General features: G+C 45.6%; 5 non-coding genes across 5 annotated transcripts; all 5 read right to left on the bottom strand.

The window, feature by feature from the left end:
* Nucleotides 1-2,524: 2,524 nt before the first annotated feature.
* LOC135008438 (U1 spliceosomal RNA) lies at nt 2,525-2,687 on the bottom strand. Its single transcript, XR_010208194.1, has one exon. It is a non-coding gene; the product is annotated as a U1 spliceosomal RNA (small nuclear RNA).
* Nucleotides 2,688-2,839: 152 nt separating this feature from the next.
* On the bottom strand, nt 2,840-3,003 carry LOC135008439 (U1 spliceosomal RNA). Its single transcript, XR_010208195.1, has one exon. It is a non-coding gene; the product is annotated as a U1 spliceosomal RNA (small nuclear RNA).
* Nucleotides 3,004-3,676: 673 nt separating this feature from the next.
* Nucleotides 3,677-3,839, bottom strand: LOC135008437 (U1 spliceosomal RNA). The gene has a single exon (XR_010208193.1). It is a non-coding gene; the product is annotated as a U1 spliceosomal RNA (small nuclear RNA).
* A 152-nt stretch (nt 3,840-3,991) lies between these two features.
* On the bottom strand, nt 3,992-4,155 carry LOC135008428 (U1 spliceosomal RNA). Its single transcript, XR_010208185.1, has one exon. It is a non-coding gene; the product is annotated as a U1 spliceosomal RNA (small nuclear RNA).
* Nucleotides 4,156-4,829: 674 nt separating this feature from the next.
* LOC135008431 (U1 spliceosomal RNA) lies at nt 4,830-4,992 on the bottom strand. Its single transcript, XR_010208188.1, has one exon. It is a non-coding gene; the product is annotated as a U1 spliceosomal RNA (small nuclear RNA).
* Between the last annotated feature and the right edge of the window lie 16,857 nt (nt 4,993-21,849).

Raw genomic sequence — 21,849 nt, 5'->3', positions numbered from 1 at the left:
GAAGCCGCCACCATTTTTGTGATCACAGCGGCTGAATGTGATGTCATACAGCCGCTGTGACCACGCCCCCTGTGTCTCCTCCGTTGCAGACCCCATTTTGAAGCCTTGCCCCCGCACCGCTCCATCCCTGACATGGAAATGGAGTGTTGCTGACCCCCCTTCCCCCCCCTGCCCCGATTGACAGGCAGAGGCGATCGCATTCTCTGTGGGGTGCCGCAGAAAATGCAGGCACATGCGTATGCTCTTAGCAATTTTTGCAGTTGGATCGCTTATTGTGATTGCAATCCAACCTGAATCAGGCCCTATTACCTATCACAATGTGCTGCAGGCAGTACAAAATTGGGGTAATATAGGAGAAAAACCCCCAGACCTGTGCTCCTTAACTGTACCTGGTGGCTAGTGGAGCGGCTGCCCAGTAATCAGTGTCCACCCCAGTGCGCACACGGCCCAACCCTACGGCCACGCTCCTTTTCATCAGCGGCCTCGTGATCCTGAAGGGTGGTGTGTGTGTGACTGACCTTAGGATGAAACCGGAGCCTCCGCTGCAGTGACCCAGCAACCAGGGCACGGGAGTATACAGCGCCGCTGGGAGTGATGAAGCTGCAGTAAAGATGTCTATTAGACCTAGCCTGCTGCAGCCCTTGTAGATTCTCATAAAACAAGTTCTTCTTTTCTTGTCAAAATTAATAGCTAAGAATAGGCTGCCTGAGGCAGGCCCCTGTTAAGTGGCCTGCTACTGAAGGCACCAACTACAAACTGAGCTCCCTGTTCATGGAAGCGGGGTTATAGAGGAGAATGCGCTGAGCATCCTGGGAACAGTCAAAAGCTTTGAGCCGGTTGGTGCCTCAGATCAAGATCCTACTCTACACCCCAATGTGAATCCTTGTGGAGTCCAGTGTACCCCACAGAAGAAATTACCGTATTTGCCGGCGTATAAGACGACTGGGCGTATAAGACGACCCCCCAACATTTCCACTCAAAATATAGAGTTTGTTATGTACTCGCCATATAAGACTACCCCCTCTTCCGCACAATGGTGCAGTACTGTGGTTGGCTGTATACAAAGCCTGATTGGATTGGTCCCTGCCGTCTCCCTGTCACTAGCAGCTGTCTGGTCCGCCCTTGAATCCAAGGTACCTGTAGTACCAGTATTAACCCACCACATAAAGTTGTAAGCCCCCCTCACCTGCAGCTTCCCTGCAGTGCTGCCGCTGTCCCCCCTGCCTACGCCCCCCCCCCTTCTTATGCACCGCCTGTCACTGCTGAATGTCGGCTCCTGCTCAGTGACATGAGCCGGGTGCTGCACTGTAACAATACGTGCAGCACCTGGCTCCTGTCCCTGTGTTGGAGCCGGACTTCACACAGCTTCACCCGCCGGCAGCGCCGTACACTCACCGTACAGATAGAGGCACTTCACGGGGGACATCATCTTCTTAACCCCCTGGATTGCTGAAAACGGCGGTCCGACCGCGAGCCCACGCCCCCTTATGCTAGGCCACGCCCCTGTTCCGCGACTTCCCATAGCGCAACTTCCCGCCCGGCGTGTAAGACGACCCCCGGCGTATAAGACGACCCCCCGCTTGGAGGCATGTTTTTCAGGGGTAAAAAGTCGTCTTATACGCCGGCAAATACGGTAATGTGTCACACCCATTGGCAGCAACCTTAGAATAGCTGCTGACGGGCACAATTGAGAAAGGAAGGAAGGGGGGGGGGGACATTTGAATCCAGCACATAGATGCAATTCAAATATGTAATTTGTACCTTCCTATTTTAAAATATAATGGATGAACCTCACCCTGTGAGAACAATCTTCATGATCAAGAGACCTCATATGCAAAATAAGTATGAGTTGGGATAGGGCTGGGGAGGGTGGCTGCTCGGGCAGCCCCTCCCCCGTCAAGTTAAGGAGATTCAACTGAGGAAGCACAAGGGAACTCTCGTCTGGGGACAACAACTGCAGGGAGACCACATCTTTTCAGATGAACATGGGAGGGCGGAAGGCTGCCTAATACTGAAGCACCATCAAATATCAAACCATATGCAACAACTAGTACAAGCATTCCTGGGGGAAGGTCTGCAGCATACGGATTTGCATACGGTGATGTCATCCAAGCAGTGGGCCGAAGTTGGCTGGAACCCTCATCTGCATATGAAAAGAGAAAAGGGGCATGTAGGGCATGGCGGCCTATTGCAGTGCTTGGATGACCCCTAGTTCGCATTAAACACCCCCACCCTCCTTTGGTGTGGGGCTCATGTTGGCCATGCCCCATCCCCTGAAGCATTCAAGCTGATTTCTTGCAGCAGCTGGGCACTGTAACAGCTCCAGAGTTGTTCTGTAAGGCAAGTAAAAGGGTGTGGGCCCTGCAGCACCACCTGTAGTTCGCATTGTGCGTTGGAAGGCACAAAGTAAGCAGACAGGAGGAGAAGTCAGGATAGTGCACAAGGGTATGAAAGGTAGGTGCTCAAGAAAAAAGAAGTGGAAACAGACAGCAAACTAGGCTGGAGAGAGACCTGAGACAAAGAGATCTGAATTATACGAGAGCCGACCAGGGGAAACACAAATTATGCAGTCAAGTTTCCCACATTTAAGGAAATCGCAGGGGCAGCACACCCAGAGTGCAATGGGTGAGCCTTGCCCTGGGAGAAGCACCTTCATGATCATAGTATCTCACCTGGCAGGTAAGTAGGAGTTGGGCTAGAGCTAGGGAGGGTCGCTGCTCGGGCATCCCCCTGTCAAGTGAAGGAGATCCAACTGAGGCAGCACAAGGGAACTCTCGAAAGAAGAACAAGGCTAGAGGAAAATCTGAGACAAAGAAATCTGACTTTTACCAGAGCTGACCAGAGGATAGCACAAACACAGTCCCCAACTACCACAAATAATGCAGTCGAGTTTCCCACATTTGGGGAAATCACAGGGGTCAGCATACCCAATATGCAATGAATGAACCTCACCCTGGGAGAACAATCTTCATGACCATGATATCTCCTATGCAAAATAAGTATGATTTGGGATAGGGCTGGGGAGGGCCGCTGCTCAGGCACATCTCTGTCAAGTAAAGGAGATTCAACTGAGGCAGCACAAGGGAACTCTCATCTGGGGACAACAACTGCAGGGAGAACACATATTTTCAGATGAACATGGGAGGGCAGAAGGCTGCCTAATACTGAAGCACCCCCAAACAACAAACCAAATGCAACAACTAGTGCAAGCATTCCTGGGGGAAGGCCTGCCGCAGATGGATTTGCATATGGTGATGTCATCCAAGCAGTGGGTCAAAGTTGGCTTCAACCCTCGTCTGCATATGAAAAGAGAAAAGGGGCGTGCAGGGCATGGTGGCCTTTTGCGGCGCTTGGCTGTCCCCTAGTTTGCATTAAACACCTCCACCCTCTTTCGGTGTGGGGCTCATGTTGGCTATGCCCCAGCCCCTGAAGCATTCAAGCTGATTTCTTGCAGCAGCTTGGCACTGTAACAGCTCCAGAGCTGCTCTGTAAGGCAAGTAAAAGGGTGTGGGCCCTGCAGCACTACCTGTAGTTCGCATTGTGCGTTGGAAGGCACAAAGTAAGCAGACAGGAGGAGAAGTCAGGATAGTGCGCAAAGGCATAGAAGGGAGCGGCTCAAGAAAAAGAAGTGGAAACAGACAGCAAACTAGGCTGGAGAGAGACCAGAGACAAAGAGATCTGAATTATACGAGAGCCGACCAGGGGAAACACAAATTATGCAGTCTAGTTTCCCACATTTGGGGAAATCGCAGGAGCAGCACACCCAGAGTGCAATGGGTGAGCCTTGCCCTGGGAGAAGCACCTTCATGATCATAGTATCTCACCTGGCAGGTAAGTAGGAGTTGGGCTAGAGCTAGGGAGGGTCGCTGCTCGGGTACCCCCCTGTAAAGTGAAGGAGATCAAACTGAGGCAGCACAAGGGAACTCTCGAAAGAAGAACAAGGCTAGAGGAAAATCTGAGACAAAGAAATCTGACTTTTACCAGAGCTGACCAGAGGAAAGCACAAACACAGTCCCCCACTACCACAAATAATGCAGTCGAGTTTCCCACATTTGGGGAAATCACAGGGGTCAGCATACCCAAAATGCAATGAATTAACCTCACCCTGGGAGAACAATCTTCATGACCATGATATCTCCTATGAAAAATAAGTATGATTTGGGATAGGGCTGGGGAGGGCCGCTGCTCAGGCACATCTCTGTCAAGTAAAGGAGATTCAACTGAGGCAGCACAAGGGAACTCTCATCTGGGGACAACAACTGCAGGGAGAACACATATTTTCAGATGAACATAGGAGGGCAGAAGGCTGCCTAATACTGTAGCACCCCCAAACAACAAACCAAATGCAACAACTAGTACAAGCATTCCTGGGGGAAGTTCTGTAGAAGACGGATTTGCATACGGTGATGTCATCCAAGCAATGGGCCAAAGTTGGCTGGAACCCTCATCTGCATATGAAAAGAGAAAAGGGGTATGCAGGGCATGGCGGCCTTTTGCGGCGCTTGTTTGACCCTTAGTTCACATTAAACACCCCCACCCTCCTTCGGTGTGGGGCTCATGTTGGCCATGCCCCAGCCCCTGAAGCATTCAAGCTGATTTCTTGCAGCAGCTTGGCACTGTAACAGCTCCAGAGCTGCTCTGTAAGGCAAGTAAAAGGGTGTGGGCCCTCTAGCACTACCTGTAGTTTGCATTGTGCATTGGAAGGCACAAAGTAAGCAGACAGGAGGAGAAGTCAGGATAGTGCACAAGGGTATAAAAGGGATGGGCTCAAGAAAAAAGAAGTGGAAACAGACAGCAAACTAGGCTGGAGAGAGACCTGAGACAAAGAGATCTGAATTATACGAGAGCCGACCAGGGGAAACACAAATTATGCAGTCAAGTTTCCCACATTTGGGGAAATCGCAGGAGCAGCACACCCAGAGTGCAATGGGTGAGCCTTGCCCTGGGAGAAGCACCTTCATGATCATAGTATCTCACCTGGCAGGTAAGTAGAAGTTGGGCTAGAGCTGGGGAGGGTCGCTGCTCGGGCACCCCCCTGTCAAGTGAAGAAGATCCAACTGAGGCAGCACAAGGGAACTCTCGAAAGAAGAACAAGGCTAGAGGAAGATCTGAAACAAAGAAATCTGACTTTTACCAGAGCTGACCAGAGGAAAACACAAACACAGTCAAGCGGAGACCTTACTTCGCGACCAACCAGTTCTGATCCAGTCAGACAACGTCACCGCAGTAGTTCATGTAAACCGCCAAGGCGGCACAAGGAGCAGAGAGGCGATGGCGGAAGCCACCAGAATTCTTCACTGGGCGGAGAATCATGTAAGCGCACTGTCAGCAGTGTTCATTCCGGGAGTGGACAACTGGGAAGCAGACTTCCTCTGCAGACACGACCTACATCCAGGAGAGTGGGGACTTCATCAGGAAGTCTTCGCACAGATTGCAAGTCGGTGGGGACTACCCCAGATAGACATGATGGCATCCCGCCTCAACAAAAAGCTACAGAGGTATTGCACCAGGTCAAGAGACCCTCAGGCAGTAGCTGTAGACGCCCTAGTGACACCGTGGGTGTTCCGGTCGGTTTATGTATTTCCTCCTCTACCTTTCATACTTGGGTGTTGATAATAGTAAGAAAAAGAGGAGTGAGAACAATTCTCATTGTTCCAGATTGGCCACGAAGGACCTGGTATCCAGATCTGCAGGAAATGCTCACAGAAGATCCGTGGCCACTTCCTCTAAGACAGGACCTGTTGCAACAGGGGCCCTGTCTGTTCCAAGACTTACCGCGGCTGCGTTTGACGGCATGGCGGTTGAACGCCGGATCCTAGCGGAAAAGGGTATTCCAGATGAGGTCATTCCTACGCTAATAAAGGCTAGGAAGGACGTGACATCTAAACATTATCACTGTATATGGCGAAAATATGTTTCTTGGTGTGAGGCCAGGAATGCTCCTACGGAAGAATTCCACCTGGGCCACTACCTTCACTTCCTACAAACTGGAGTGAATTTGGGCCTAAAATTAGGCTCTATTAAGGTTCAGATTTAGGCCTTATCCATTTTCTTTCAAAAGGAATTGGCCTCTCTTCCTGAAGTAAGTACAAACTTTTGTGAAGGGAGTACTGCATATTCAGCCTCCTTTTGTACCTCCGGTGGTGCCTTGGGACCTTAACGTGGTGTTAAGGTTATGGTTTGAACCACTTAAAACGGTGGAGTTGAAATATGTCACTTGGAAGGTGGTCATGTTATTAGCCTTGGCTTCCGCTAGGCGAGTGTCGGAATTAGCGGCTTTATCACATAAAATCCCCTATCTGGTTTTCCATATGGATAGAGCGGAATTGCGGACCCGTCCTCAATTCCTGCTAAAAGTGGACTCATCCTTTCATATGAACCAACCTATTGTGGTGCCTGTAGCTACGCGTGACTTGGAGGATTCCGAGTCCCTTGATGTGGTCAGAGCTTTGAAAATTTACGTGGCCAGAACGGCTAGAGTCAGAAAAACAGAAACACTGTTTGTCCTGTATGCAGCCAACAAGATTGGCACCCCTGCTTCAAAGCAGACTATTGCTCTCTGGATCTGTAACACAATTCAGCAGGCGCATTCTATGGCGGGATTGCCGTTGCCTAATTCAGTCAAGGCCCATTCCACTAGGAAGGTGGGCTCTTCTTGGGCAGCTGCCCGAGGGGTCTCGGCACTACAGGTGTGCCGAGCTGCTACTTGGTCGGGTTCAAACACCTTTGCAAAGTTCAATAAGTTTGATACCCTGGCTGAGGAGGACCTCCTGTTTGCTCAATCGTTGCTGCAGAGTCATCCCCACTCTCCTGCCCGTTTGGGAGCTTTGGTATAATCCCCATGGTCCTTACGGAGTCCCCAGCATCCTCTAGGACGTAAGAGAAAATAAGATTTTAAACCTACCGGTAAATCTTTTTCTCGTAGTCCGTAGAGGATGCTGGGTGCCCGTCCCAAGTGCGGACTACTTCTGCAAGACTTGTATATAGTTATTGCTTACATAAGGGTTATATGTTAGTTTTCATCGGTCTTGGACTGATGCTATGTTGTTTTCATACTGTTAACTGGGTAGTATATCACAAGTTATACGGTGTGATTGGTGTGGCTGGTATGAATCTTGACCTTGGATTAACAAAAATCCTTTCCTCGTACTGTCCGTTTCCTCTGGGCACAGTTTCTCTAACTGAGGTATGGAGGAGGGGCATAGAGGGAGGAGCCAGTGCACACCCAGATCTAAAGTCTTTCTTAAAGTGCCCATGTCTGCTGCGGAGCCCGTCTATCCCCCATGGTCCTTACGGAGTCCCCATCATCCTCTACGGACTACGAGAAAAAAAAATTACCGGTAGGTTTAAAATGTTATTTTTTTCTCTGCAACCAACTGCTAAATTGTGCTTCCTAGCTGTTTTTTATAAAACTTGCTTCATTGGAAAGGCAGCAAGATGCATCCTCATTTCAATATCTACTGAAATAATACAGGTTGACACCAGGAAACATAAACGTCACTGCATCCTTGCTGCGTCCTCATGGGGAAGTCTGTTTAATGTGAAAATAAGGTGATATCTAATCAGCACACAGGTAAGGAATTAAGAAAATCTTTCTTTATGGGTGAAGATGTTTCTCACAAAATTGTTGCACCAAAGCATCATTGAAATTCAAGCTGGAAAGATGATTTTAATATATCACTTGTACATTTTGTACTGCTCTTCTGGTGACAATGTAGTTTGTTTTTGTCAATTACCATTTTAATAATAGGGTAAAGAAAATTAAGTGGATTTTTGAAAGAAAACAATACTGTCAATATACTATTAAAACAAATTAAAATGGTAAAAGTTATTGTACTTTAAGTAAAAATAAAAGAGCCAAAATATCAATCCCAGTTTTGGATTACTTTAATTAACAAAAAACAATGCATATAGCAGAGGATAGTTTCAATCTGCCTACCTCTGGGTTATGGGCCCAGCATGCTTCCGTTGCAGTACTCTGCTGCTCATGTAAGTGCAAGAGATCCTGAAGCACTCACTCATCATGGGAAAGTACCAATGTGTTTCTTACAAAAACTCTCCAGATTTATGACTTTTTAAAGTTTTTCTAGGAAACGTTCTAGAGGAGAAGTCAGGATAGTGCACAAGGGTATAAATGGGAGGGGCTCATGAAAAAAGAAGTGGAAACAGACAGCAAACTAGGCTAGATGAATGCTTATTAGCCTTTGTCAGTACGTACTTTTACGAGGTGTCTCTGTGGTGCAATCAGTTAGCATGTTTGGCTATTAACCAAAAGGTTGGTGGTTCAATCCCACCCAGGGATGTAATTGACCTTGTGATCAGATTTTGGTGATCTTTAAGTAGACAAGTCAAAATTTCAAACCCCCTCTTATTGGTGTAGGGTACCTGGCCTTCTCTGATGTAATCAGAGTTAGATTTGATTAAGTGATTTTATAAAAAAACAGCTAGGAAGCACAATTTAGCAGTGGGTTGCAGAGAAAAAATTTATGCTGGCAGAAAAGTCCAATTGAAGGATTAAACAGCTCTTCATTTTCTGACTTTATTTTTATGCTAACAAATTTGCTCTCTGAAAAGTGTCCACAAAGCCAAGTCTCTGATTAACACCTTTGTAGGGATGGTTTTTCACCTATTACTGAATTAAACTTGCTACATTGGAAAGGCAGCAAGATGCATCCTCATTTCAATGTCTACTGAAATAATACAGGTTGACACCAGGAAACATAAACGTTACTGCATCCTTGCTGCTTTCTCATGTGGAAGTCTGTTTAATGTGAAAACAAGGTAATATCTAATCAGCACACAGGTAAGGAATTAAGAAAATCTTTCTTTATGGGTGAAGATGTTTCTCACAAAATTGTTGTCCCAATGCATCATTGAAATTCAAGATGGAAGATGATTTTAATATATCACTTGTACATTTTGCATTGCTCTTCTGGTGACAATGTAGTTTGTTTTTGTCAATTACCATTTCAGGGCTATAACGTGTAGATGAAGCACTAACAGGAGGCTTTTAAATTTTCATTCTAGTGTCCTTCGTTTGGGAGAAAAATGCAAAGGTACAATACAGCTTTTCCTTGCCGATATCTCTTTTTTGCAAAGAGATAGGCATTGGAAAATTCAGGGCTATAACGTGTAGATGAAGCACTAACAGGAGGCTTTAAAATTTTCATTCTAGTGTCTTTCGTTTGGGAGAAAAATGCAGAGGTACAATACAGCTTTTCCTTGCCGATATCTCTCTTTTGCAAAGAGATAGGCATTGGAAAATTCAGGGCTATAACGTGTAGATGAAGCACTAACAGGAGGCTTTAAAATTTTAATACTAGTGTCCTTCGTTTGGGCGAAAAATGCAAAGGTACAATACAGCTTTTCCTTGCCGATATCTCTCTTTTGCAAAGAGATAGGCATTGGAAAATTCAGGGCTATAACGTGTAGATGAAGCACTAACAGGAGGCTTTAAAATTTTCATTCTAGTGTCCTTCGTTTGGGAGAAAAATGCAAAGGTACAATACAGCTTTTCCTTGCCGATATCTCTCTTTTGCAAAGAGATAGGCATTGGAAAATTCAGGGCTATAACGTGTAGATGAAGCACTAACAGGAGGCTTTAAAATTTTCATTCTAGTGTCTTTCGTTTGGGAGAAAAATGCAAAGGTACAATACAGCTTTTCCTTGCCGATATCTCTCTTTTGCAAAGAGATAGGCATTGGAAAATTCAGGGCTATAACGTGTAGATGAAGCACTAACAGGAGGCTTTAAAATTTTCATTCTAGTGTCCTTCGTTTGGGAGAAAAATGCAAAGGTACAATACAGCTTTTCCTTGCCGATATCTCTCTTTTGCAAAGAGATAGGCATTGGAAAATTCAGGGCTATAACGTGTAGATGAAGTACTAACAGGAGGCTTTAAAATGTTCATTCTAGTGTCCTTTGTTTGGGAGAAAAATGCAAAGGTACATTGCAGCTTTTCCTTGCCAATATCTCTCTTTTGCAAAGAGCTAGGCATTGGAAAATTCAGGGCTGTACCGTGTAGATGAAGCACTAACAGGAGGCTTTTAAATTTTCATTCTAGTGTCCTTCGTTTGGGAGAAAAATGCAAAGGTACAATACAGCTTTTCCTTGCCGATATCTCTCTTTTGCAAAGAGATAGGCATTGGAAAATTCAGGGCTATAACGTGTAGATGAAGCACTAACAGGAGGCTTTAAAATTTTCATTCTAGTGTCTTTCGTTTGGGAGAAAAATGCAAAGGTACAATACAGTTTTTCCTTGCCGATATCTCTCTTTTGCAAAGAGATATGCATTGGAAAATTCAGAGCTATAACGTGTAGATGAAGCACTAACAGGAGGCTTTAAAATTTTCATTCTAGTTTCCTTCGTTTGGGAGAAAAATGCAAAGGTACAATACAGCTTTTCCTTGCAGATATCTCTCTTTTGCAAAGAGATAGGCATTGGAAAATTCAGGGCTATAACGTGTAGATGAAGCACTAACAGGATGCTTTAAAATTTTCATTCTAGTGTCCTTCGTTTGGGAGAAAAATGCAAAGGTACAATACAGCTTTTCCTTGCCGATATCTCTCTTTTGCAAAGAGATAGGCATTGGAAAATTCAGGGCTATAACGTGTAGATGAAGCACTAACAGGAGGCTTTAAAATTTTCATTCTAGTGTCTTTCGTTTGGGAGAAAAATGCAAAAGTACAATGCAGCTTTTCCTTGCCGATATCTCTCTTTTGCAAAGAGATAGGCATTGGAAAATTCAGGGCTAAAACGTGTAGATCAGTGATTTTCAACCTTTTTTTATCTCGTGGCACACCGAACAATATTTTTAAATTGCCAAGGCACACCATCAGTCCCCCACGGGGAAAAAAACAAAGACGTTGGCCCCCCACAGTAACACAAAAAGCCTCACACACACACACACACACACACACACACACACACACACACACACACACACACACATTGGCCTCCACAGAAAAAAACGATTACATTATTCCCCATAGAAAAAACAAACACATTGCACCCTACATAAACCATTTTGCTCCCCACATAAATTACATTGCTCCCTACATACAATATATTCCTCCCCAAATAAGTTACAGTGCCCCACACATAAGTTACATTGGTTCCCCATACTTTTTCCCCCACAAATATTAGCCCCTACCGTCATCTGTCCTCCTCCTGGTCTGTCCCTCAATGGCGGGGGTTGCATACAGTGCTGTGAGCACTGAGCAGCAGGCGGACAGCTGTGGGTGCCTGCATGCGGGCGGCAGGTGCGGATGCGGGAGGGTGGCGGGCAGGAGGCAGGGCAGGTGTGGATGCGGGAGCGTGGTGGGCAGGAGGGAGGGTAGGTGTGGATGCGGGCGGGCTGCCTGGCTTGTGGAATGACCGATGATGCGGCGGGCGTGACCTATGATGTCACCGCTGCATCTCCATGGCATAGGTCACGGCCCATGCGCGCTTGAGTCTGTACCTCCCAGAGGATCCCAGTGCTGCTGCTGCCTGGGCTCACAGTTTGTTTTGAAGGTACGGCAGCGGTTCTAGCTCCGCGGCACACCTTACAACCAGTCACGGCACACTAGTGTGCCGCGGCACACTGGTTGAAAATGCCTGGTGTAGATGAAGCACTAACAGGAGGCTTTAAAATTTTCATTCTAGTGTCTTTCGTTTGGGAGAAAAATGCAAAGGTACAATACAGCATTTCCTTGCCGATATCTCTCTTTTGCAAAGAGATAGGCATTGGAAAATCCAGGGCTATAACGTGTAGATGAAGCACTAACAGGAGGCTTTAAAATTTTAATTCTAGTGTCCTTCGTTTGGGAGAAAAATGCAAAGGTACAATACTGCTTTTCCTTGCCAATATCTCTCTTTTGCAAAGAGCTAGTCATTGGAAAATTCAGGGCTATACCGTGTAGATGAAGCACTAACAGGAGGCTTTTACATTTTCATTCTAGTGTCTTTCGTTTGGGAGAAAAATGCAAAGGTACAATACAGCTTTTCCTTGCCGATATCTCTCTTTTGCAAAGAGATAGGCATTTGAAAATTCAGGGCTATAACGTGTAGATGAAGCACTAACAGGAGGCTTTAAAATTTTCATTCTAGTGTCCTTCGTTTGGGAGAAAAATGCAAAGGTACAATACAGCTTTTCCTTGCCAATATCTCTCTTTTGCAAAGAGCTAGGCATTGGAAAATTCAGGGCTATAACGTGTAGATGTAGCACTAACAGGAGGCTTTAACATTTTCATTCTAGTGTCCTTCGTTTGGGAGAAAAATGCAAAGGTACAATACAGCTTTTCCTTGCCAATATCTCTCTTTTGCAAAAAGATAGGCATTGGAAAATTCAGGGCTATAACGTGTAGATGAAGCACTAACAGGAGGCTTTAAAATTTTCATTCTAGTGTCTTTCGTTTGGGAGAAAAATGCAAAGGTACAATACAGTTTTTCCTTGCCGATATCTCTCTTTTGCAAAGAGATAGGCATTGGAAAATTCAGAGCTATAACGTGTAGATGAAGCACTAACAGTAGGCTTTAAAATTTTTATTCTAGTGTCCTTCGTTTGGGAGAAAAATGCAAAGGTACAATACAGCTTTTCCTTGCCGATATCTCTCTTTTGCAAAGAGATAGGCATTGGAAAATTCAGGGCTATAACGTGTAGATGAAGCACTAACAGGAGGCTTTAAAATTTTCATTCTAGTGTCTTTCATTTGGGAGAAAAATGCAAAAGTACAATGCAGCTTTTCCTTGCCGATATCTCTCTTTTGCAAAGAGATAGGCATTGGAAAATTCAGGGCTAAAACGTGTAGATGAAGCACTAACAGGAGGCTTTGCAATTTTCATTCTAGTGTCTTTCGTTTGGGAGAAAAATGCAAAGGTACAATACAGCATTTCCTTGCCGATATCTCTCTTTTGCAAAGAGATAGGCATTGGAAAATTCAGGGCTATAACGTGTAGATGAAGCACTAACAGGAGGCTTTAAAATTTTCATTCTAGTGTCCTTCGTTTGGGAGAAAAATGCAAAGGTACAATACAGCTTTTCCTTGCCAATATCTCTCTTTTGCAAAGAGCTAGGCATTGGAAAATTCAGGGCTATACCGTGTAGATGAAGCACTAACAGGAGGCTTTTAAATTTTCATTCTAGTGTCTTTCGTTTGGGAGAAAAATGCAAAAGTACAATGCAGCTTTTCCTTGCCGATATCTCTCTTTTGCAAAGAGATAGGCATTGGAAAATTCAGGGCTATAACGTGTAGATGAAGCACTAACAGGAGGCTTTAAAATTTTCATTCTAGTGTCCTTCGTTTGGGAGAAAAATGCAAAGGTACAATACAGCTTTTCCTTGCCAATATCTCTCTTTTGCAAAGAGATAGGCATTGGAAAATTCAGGGCTATAACGTGTAGATGAAGCACTAACAGGAGGCTTTAAAATTTTCATTCTAGTGTCTTTCGTTTGGGAGAAAAATGCAAAGGTACAATACAGCATTTCCTTGCCGATATCTCTCTTTTGCAAAGAGATAGGCATTGGAAAATTCAGGGCTATACCGTGTAGATGAAGCACTAACAGGAGGCTTTTAAAATAAGAATTTACTCACCGATAATTCTATTTCTCGTAGTCCGTAGTGGATGCTGGGCACTCCGTAAGGACCATGGGGAATAGCGGGCTCCGAAGGAGGCTGGGCACTCTAGAAAGATCTTAGACTACCTGGTGTGCACTGGCTCCTCCCACTATGACCCTCCTCCAAGCCTCAGTTAGGTACTGTGCCCGGACGAGCGTACACAATAAGGAAGGATTTTGAATCCCGGGTAAGACTCATACCAGCCACACCAATCACACCGTACAACTCGTGATAGGAAACACAGTTAACAGTATGAAACGATAGAGCCTCTCAACAGATGGCTCAACAATAACCCGATTTAGTTAACAATAACTATGTACAAGTATTGCAGATAGACCGCACTTGGGATGGGCACCCAGCATCCACTATGGACTACGAGAAATAGAATTATCGGTGAGTAAATTCTTATTTTCTCTAACGTCCTAGTGGATGCTGGGAACTCCGTAAGGACCATGGGGATTATACCAAAGCTCCCAAACGGGCGGGAGAGTGCGGATGACTCTGCAACACCGAATGAGAGAACTCCAGGTCCTCCTTAGCCAGGGTAACAAATTTATAGAATTTTGCAAACGTGTTTGCCCCTGACCAAGTAGCAGCTCGGCAAGTTGTGAAGCCGAGACCCCTCGGGCAGCCGCCCAAGATGAGCCCACCTTCCTTGTGGAATGGGCATTGACAGATTTTGGCTGTGGCAGGCCTGTCACAGAATGTGCAAGCTGAATTGCACTACAAATCCAACGAGCAATAGTCTGCGCAGAAGCAGGAGCACCCAGCTTGTTGGGTGCATATATGATAAACAGCGAGTCAGATTTTATGACTCCAGCCGTTCTGGAAACATATATTTTCAGGCCCCTGACCACGTCTAACAACTTGGAGTCCTCCAAGTCCCTAGTAGCCGCAGGCACCACAATAGGCTGGTTCAGGTGAAACGCTGACACCACCTTAGGGAGAAACTGGGGACGAGTCCTCAATTCTGCCCTATCCATATGGAAAATCAGATAAGGGCTTTTACATGATAAAGCCGCCAATTCTGATACTCGCCTGGCCGAAACCAAGGCCAATAACATGACCACTTTCCAAGTGAGATATTACAGATCCACGGTCTTTAGTGGTCCCAAGGTGCCACAGGAGCCACAAACGGGGGCTGAATATGCAGCACTCCTTTTATACATGTCTGAACTTCATGTACTGAAGCTAGTTCTTTTTGAAAGAAAATCGACAGAGCCGAGATCTGTACCTTAATGGAACCTAATTTAAGGCCCATAGTCACTCCTGCTTGCAGGAAATGCAGAAATCGACCTAGTTGAAATTCCTCTGTTGGGGCCCTTTCGGCCTCACACCATGCAACATATTTCCGCCATATGCGGTGATAATGATTTGCTGTAACCTCTTTCCTGGCTTTAGTAAGCGTAGGAATGACTTCCTCCGGAATGCCCTTTTCCTTCAGGATCCGGCGTTCAACCGCTATGCCGTCCAACGCAGCCGCGGTAAGTCTTGGAACAGACAGGGCCCCTGCTGCCGCAGGTCCTGTCTGAGTGGCAGAGGCCATGGGTCCTCTGATATAATTTCTTGAAGTTCTGGGTACCAATCTCTTCTTGGCCAGCCCGGAACCACGAGTATTGTTCTTACTCCTCGCCTTCTTATTATTCTCAGTACCTTTGGTATGAGAGGCAGAGGGGAGAACACATAAAACGACTGGTACACCCACGGTGTTACCAGAGCGTCCACAGCTATCGCCTGAGGGTCCCTTGACCTGGCGCAATATCTTTTATAGCTTTTGTTGAGGCGGGACGCCATCATGTCCACCTGTGGCCTTTCCCAATGGTGTACAATCCTTTGGAAGACTTCTGGAGGAAGTCCCCACTCTCCCGGGTGGAGGTCGTGTCTGTTGAGAAGATCTGCTTCCCAGTTGTCCACTCCGGGAATGAACACTGCTGACAGTGCTAACACATGATTTTCCGCCTATCGGAGAATCCTTGTGGCTTCTGCCATCGCCATCCTGCTTCTTGTGCCGCCCTGTTGGTTTACATGGGCGACTGCCGTGATGTTGTCTGATTGGATCAGTACCGGCTGGTTTTGAAGCAGAGGCCTTGCCGGCCTCAGGGCATTGTAAATGTCCCTCAGGTCCAGAATGTTTATGTGTAGGGAAATCCACCTGACTTGACCAAAGTCCCTGGAAGTTTCTTCCCTGTGTGACTGCCCCCCCCAGCCTCAAAGGCTGGCATTCATGGTCACTAGGACCTAGTCCTGTATGCCGAACCTGCGGCCCTCTTGAAGATGGGCACTCTGCAGCCACCACAGTAGAGATACCCTGGTCCTTGGAGACAGGGTTATCAGCCTATGCATCGTAAGATGCGGTCCGGACCACTTGTCCAACAGGTCCCTCTGAAAAGTTCTTGTATGGAACCTGCCTAATGAGATTGCTTCGTAGGAAGCTACCATTTTTCCCAGGACTCGCGTGCCATGATGCACCGCTACCTGTTATGGCTTCAGGAGGTCTCTGACTCGAGATGACAACTCCTTGGCTTTCTCCTCCCGGAGAAAACTATTTCTGGTTTATGTCCAGAACCATCCCCAGGAACAGTAGAGGTGTCATAGGAACCAGCTGTGACTTTGGACTGTTTAGAATCCAACCGTGCTGTTGTAGCACTTTCCAAAATAGTGCTACCCCTACTACCACCTGCTCCTTGGACCTCGCCCTTATAAAGAGATTGTCCAAGTGCGGGATAATTAAAACTCCCTTTTTTCGAAGGAGTATCATCATTTCGGCCATTACCTTGATAAAACACCCTCGGTGTCATGTACAGTCTAAACTGCAGTTCTGGATTTGGTAATGGTAATCCTGTACCACAAATCAGAGGTACTCCTAGCGAGGATAGTAAATGGGGACATGCAGGTAAGCATCCTTGATGCCCCGGGATACCATGTAATCCCCCTCGTCCAGGCTTGTAATAACCGCCCTGAGCGATTCCATCTTGAACTTTAATTTTTTTATGTATGTGTTCAAGGATTTTAAATATAAGAAGGGTCACACCGAACTATGCGGTTTCGGTACCCCAAACCGTGTGGAATAGTAACCCCGTCCTTGTTGAAGTAGGGGCACCTTGAGTATTACCTGCTGGGAATACCGCTTATTAATTGCCTCTAGCACAGCCTCCCTGCCTGAGGGAGTTGTCAGCAAGGCATATTTAAGGAAACGGCTGGGGGGAGACAACTCTAATTCCAGCTTATACCCCTGAAATACTACTTGAAAGAAAACAGGGATCACCTGTGAGCGAGCCCACTAATTGCTGAAATTTTTTGAGACGGCCCCCCACCATACCTGGCTACACCTGTGGAGCACCCGCGTCATGCTGTGGACTCACAGGAAGCGGGGGAAGAATTTTGATTCTGGGAACAGGCTGCTGGTGCAGCTTTTTCCCTCTTCCCTTGTCTCTGTACAGAAAGGAAGCGCCATTTGACCCGCTTGCTTTTCTGAAGCCGACAGGACTGTACCTTTTTCTGTGAGGAAACCTGAGGTAAAAATATTTCTACCCAGCACATTGCTGTGGATACGAGGTCCCAGAGACCACCCCCAAATAATTCCTCGCCCTTATAAGGCAGAATCTGTATGCGCTTTTTAAGTCAGCATCACCTGTCCAGTGACAGGTCTCTAATACCCTCCTGACAGAATGGACATTACATTAATTTTGGATGCCAGCCGGCAAAATATCCCTCTGTGCATCCCTCATATATAAGACGACGTCTTTAATATGTTCTCATATTAGCAAACTAGTATGCTTAACAGGGTCACCGCCTACGCTGCAGCAGCACGATCTGCAGTTTTTAGTCTAGTACCTGAGTGTGTAAATACAGACTTCAGGATAGCCTCCTGCTTTTTATCAACAGGTACCTTCAAAGTGGCCGTTCCTAAAACGGCAGCGCCACCCTTTTTTTTGACAATCGTGTGAGCGCCTTATCCACCCTAGGGGATACCTCCCAGCGTAACTTATCCTCCTGGCGTGAAAGGGTATGCCATCAGTAACTTTTTTATAAATTACCAGTTTCTTAACGGGGGAACCCACGCTTTTCACACATTTCATTTATTCATCTGATGGGGGAACAAAACACTGCCTGTTTTTTCTCCCCAAACCTAAAAACCCATTTTCAGAGGTGCTTGGGTTAATGTCAAAAATATATAACACATTTTTTATTGCCGGGACCAAGTCACGGCTGTTCCTAGTGGATTTTGTATATGTCTCAACCTTGTCGACACTGGAGTCAAACTCCATGTCGACATCTGTGTCTGCAATCTGAGAGAGCGGGCGTGTCTGAGCCCCTGATGGCCTTTGAGACGCCTGGGCAGGCGCGGGCTGAGAAGCCGGCTGTCCCACAGCTTTTACGTCATCCACCCTTTTATGTAAGGAGTTGACACTGTCGGTTAATACCTTTTACCTATCCATCCACTCTGGTGTCGGCCCCACAAGGGGCGACATCACATATATCGGCCTCTGTTCCGTCACCATATAAGCCTCCTCATTCAACATGTCGACACAGCCGTACCGACACACCGCAGACACACAGGGAATGCTCTAAACGAGGACAGGACCCACAAAAGCCCTTTGGGGGAACAGAGTGAGAGTATGCCAGCACACACCAGAGCGCTATATACTGCAGGGACTAACTGAGTTATGTCCCCTATAGCTTTATATATATATATATATAATGTATACTGCGCCTAAATTTAGTGCCCCCCCTCTCTTTTTTTTTAACCCTTGTAGACTGCAGGGGAGAGCCAGGGAGCTTCCCTCCAACGGAGCTGTGAGGGAAAATGGCGCCAGTGTGCTGAGGAGATAGGCTCCGCCCCTTTTTCGCGGCCTATTCTCCCATTTTTTATGGACTTCTGGCAGGGGTATTTACCTCATATATAGCCCCTGGGACTATATATTGAGGTATTTTTGCCAGCCAAGGTGTTTTTATTGCTGCCTCAGGGCGCCCCCCCCCCAGCGCCCTGCACCCTCAGTGACCGAAGTATGAAGTGTGTGAGAGGAGCAATGGCGCACAGCTGCAGTGCTGTGCGCTACCTTGGTGAAGACTGAGTCTTCATGCCGCCGATTTTCCGGACCATCTTCTTGCTTCTGTCTCTGTAAGGGGGACGGCGGCGCGGCTCCGGGACCGAACATCAAGGCTGGGCCTGCGGTCGATCCCTCTGGAGCTAATGGTGTCCAGTAGCCTAAGAAGCCCAATCCGGCTGCAAGCAGGCGAGTTCGCTTCTTCTCCCCTTAGTCCCTCGCTGCAGTGAGCCTGTTGCAAGCAGGTCTAATTGAAAATAACAAATTCTAAGACTATAACTTTCTAAGAGCTCAGGAGAGCCCCTAGTGTGCATCCAACCTTGGCCGGGCACGAAATCTAACTGAGGCTTGGAGGAGGGTCATAGTGGGAGGAGCCAGTGCACACCAGGTAGTCTAAGATCTTTCTAGAGTGCCCAGCCTCCTTCGGAGCCCGCTATTCCCCATGGTCCTTACGGAGTTCCCAGCATCCACTAGGACGTTAGAGAAATTTTCATTCTAGTGTCTTTCGTTTGGGAGAAAAATGCAAAAGTACAATGCAGCTTTTCCTTGCCGATATCTCTCTTTTGCAAAGAGATAGGCATTGGAAAATTCAGGGCTATAACGTGTAGATGAAGCACTAACAGGAGGCTTTAAAATTTTCATTCTAGTGTCCTTCGTTTGGGAGAAAAATGCAAAGGTACAATACAGCTTTTCCTTGCCAATATCTCTCTTTTGCAAAGAGCTAGGCAATGGAAAATTCAGGGCTATACCGTGTAGATGAAGCACTAACAGGAGGCTTTTAAAATTTTCATTCTAGTGTCCTTCGTTTGGGAGAAAAATGCAAAGCTACAATACAGCTTTTCCTTGCCAATATCTCTCTTTTGCAAAAAGATAGGCATTGGAAAATTCAGGGCTATAACGTGTAGATGAAGCACTAACAGGAGGCTTTTAAATTTTCATTCTAGTGTCCTTCGTTTGGGAGAAAAATGCAAAGGTACAATACAGCTTTTCCTTGCCGATATCTCTCTTTTGCAAAGAGATAGGCATTGGAAAATTCAGGGCTATAACGTGTAGATGAAGCACTAACAGGAGGCTTTAACATTTTCATTCTAGTGTCTTTCGTTTGGGAGAAAAATGCAAAAGTACAATGCAGCTTTTCCTTGCCAATATCTCTCTTTTGCAAAGAGATAGGCATTGGAAAATTCAGGGCTATAACGTGTAGATGAAGCACTAACAGGCGGCTTTAAAATTTTCATTCTAGTGTCTTTCGTTTGGGAGAAAAATGCAAAGGTACAATACAGCATTTCCTTGCCGATATCTCTCTTTTGCAAAGAGATAGGCATTGGAAAATTCAGGGCTATAACGTGTAGATGAAGCACTAACAGGAGGCTTTAAAATTTTCATTCTAGTGTCCTTCGTTTGGGAGAAAAATGCAAAGGTACAATACAGCTTTTCCTTGCCAATATCTCTCTTTTGCAAAGAGCTAGGCATTGGAAAATTCAGGGCTATACCGTGTAGATGAAGCACTAACAAGAGGCTTTTAAATTTTCATTCTAGTGTCCTTCGTTTGGGAGAAAAATGCAAAGGTACAATGCAGCTTTTCCTTGCCGATATCTCTCTTTTGCAAAGAGATAGGCATTGGAAAATTCAGGGCTATAACGTGTAGATGAAGCACTAACAGGAGGCTTTAAAATTTTCATTCTAGTGTCCTTCGTTTGGGAGAAAAATGCAAAGGTACAATACAGCTTTTCCTTGCCGATATCTCTCTTTTGCAAAGAGATAGGCATTGGAAAATTCAGGGCTATACCGTGTAGATGAAGCACTAACAGGAGGCTTTTAAATTTTCATTCTAGTGTCCTTCTTTTGGGAGAAAAATGCAAAGGTACAATACAGCTTTTCCTTGCCGATATCTCTCTTTTGCAAAGAGATAGGCATTGGAAAATTCAGGGCTATAACGTGTAGATGAAGCACTAACAGGAGGCTTTAACATTTTCATTCTAGTGTCTTTCGTTTGGGAGAAAAATGCAAAAGTACAATGCAGCTTTTCCTTGCCGATATCTCTCTTTTGCAAAGAGATAGGCATTGGAAAATTCAGGGCTATAACGTGTAGATGAAGCACTAACAGGAGGCTTTAACATTTTCATTCTAGTGTCTTTCGTTTGGGAGAAAAATGCAAAAGTACAATGCAGCTTTTCCTTGCCGATATCTCTCTTTTGCAAAGAGATAGGCATTGGAAAATTCAGGGCTATAACGTGTAGATGAAGCACTAACAGGAGGCTTTAACATTTTCATTCTAGTGTCTTTCGTTTGGGAGAAAAATGCAAAAGTACAATGCAGCTTTTCCTTGCCGATATCTCTCTTTTGCAAAGAGATAGGCATTGGAAAATTCAGGGCTATAACGTGTAGATGAAGCACTAACAGGAGGCTTTAAAATTTTCATTGTAGTGTCCTTCGTTTGGGAGAAAAATGCAAAGGTACAATACAGCTTTTCCTTGCCGATATCTCTCTTTTGCAAAGAGATAGGCATTGGAAAATTCAGGGCTATAACGTGTAGATGAAGCACTAACAGGCGGCTTTAAAATTTTCATTCTAGTGTCTTTCGTTTGGGAGAAAAATGCAAAGGTACAATACAGCATTTCCTTGCCGATATCTCTCTTTTGCAAAGAGATAGGCATTGGAAAATTCAGGGCTATAACGTGTAGATGAAGCACTAACAGGAGGCTTTAACATTTTCATTGTAGTGTCCTTCGTTTGGGAGAAAAATGCAAAGGTACAATACAGCTTTTCCTTGCCAGTATCTCTCTTTTGCAAAGAGCTAGGCATTGGAAAATTCAGGGCTATACCGTGTAGATGAAGCACTAACAGGAGGCTTTTAAATTTTCATTCTAGTGTCCTTCTTTTGGGAGAAAAATGCAAAGGTACAATACAGCTTTTCCTTGCCGATATCTCTCTTTTGCAAAGAGATAGGCATTGGAAAATTCAGGGCTATAACGTGTAGATGAAGCACTAACAGGAGGCTTTAACATTTTCATTCTAGTGTCTTTCGTTTGGGAGAAAAATGCAAAAGTACAATGCAGCTTTTCCTTGCCGATATCTCTCTTTTGCAAAGAGATAGGCATTGGAAAATTCAGGGCTATAACGTGTAGATGAAGCACTAACAGGAGGCTTTAACATTTTCATTCTAGTGTCTTTCGTTTGGGAGAAAAATGCAAAAGTACAATGC

This window comes from Pseudophryne corroboree, unplaced genomic scaffold (genome assembly GCF_028390025.1).
Source record: "Pseudophryne corroboree isolate aPseCor3 unplaced genomic scaffold, aPseCor3.hap2 scaffold_2221, whole genome shotgun sequence".
Lineage (NCBI taxonomy): Eukaryota > Metazoa > Chordata > Amphibia > Anura > Myobatrachidae > Pseudophryne > Pseudophryne corroboree.
Note: the sequence above shows the minus strand (reverse complement) of the source record. Positions and strands in the feature narration are given on the sequence as shown.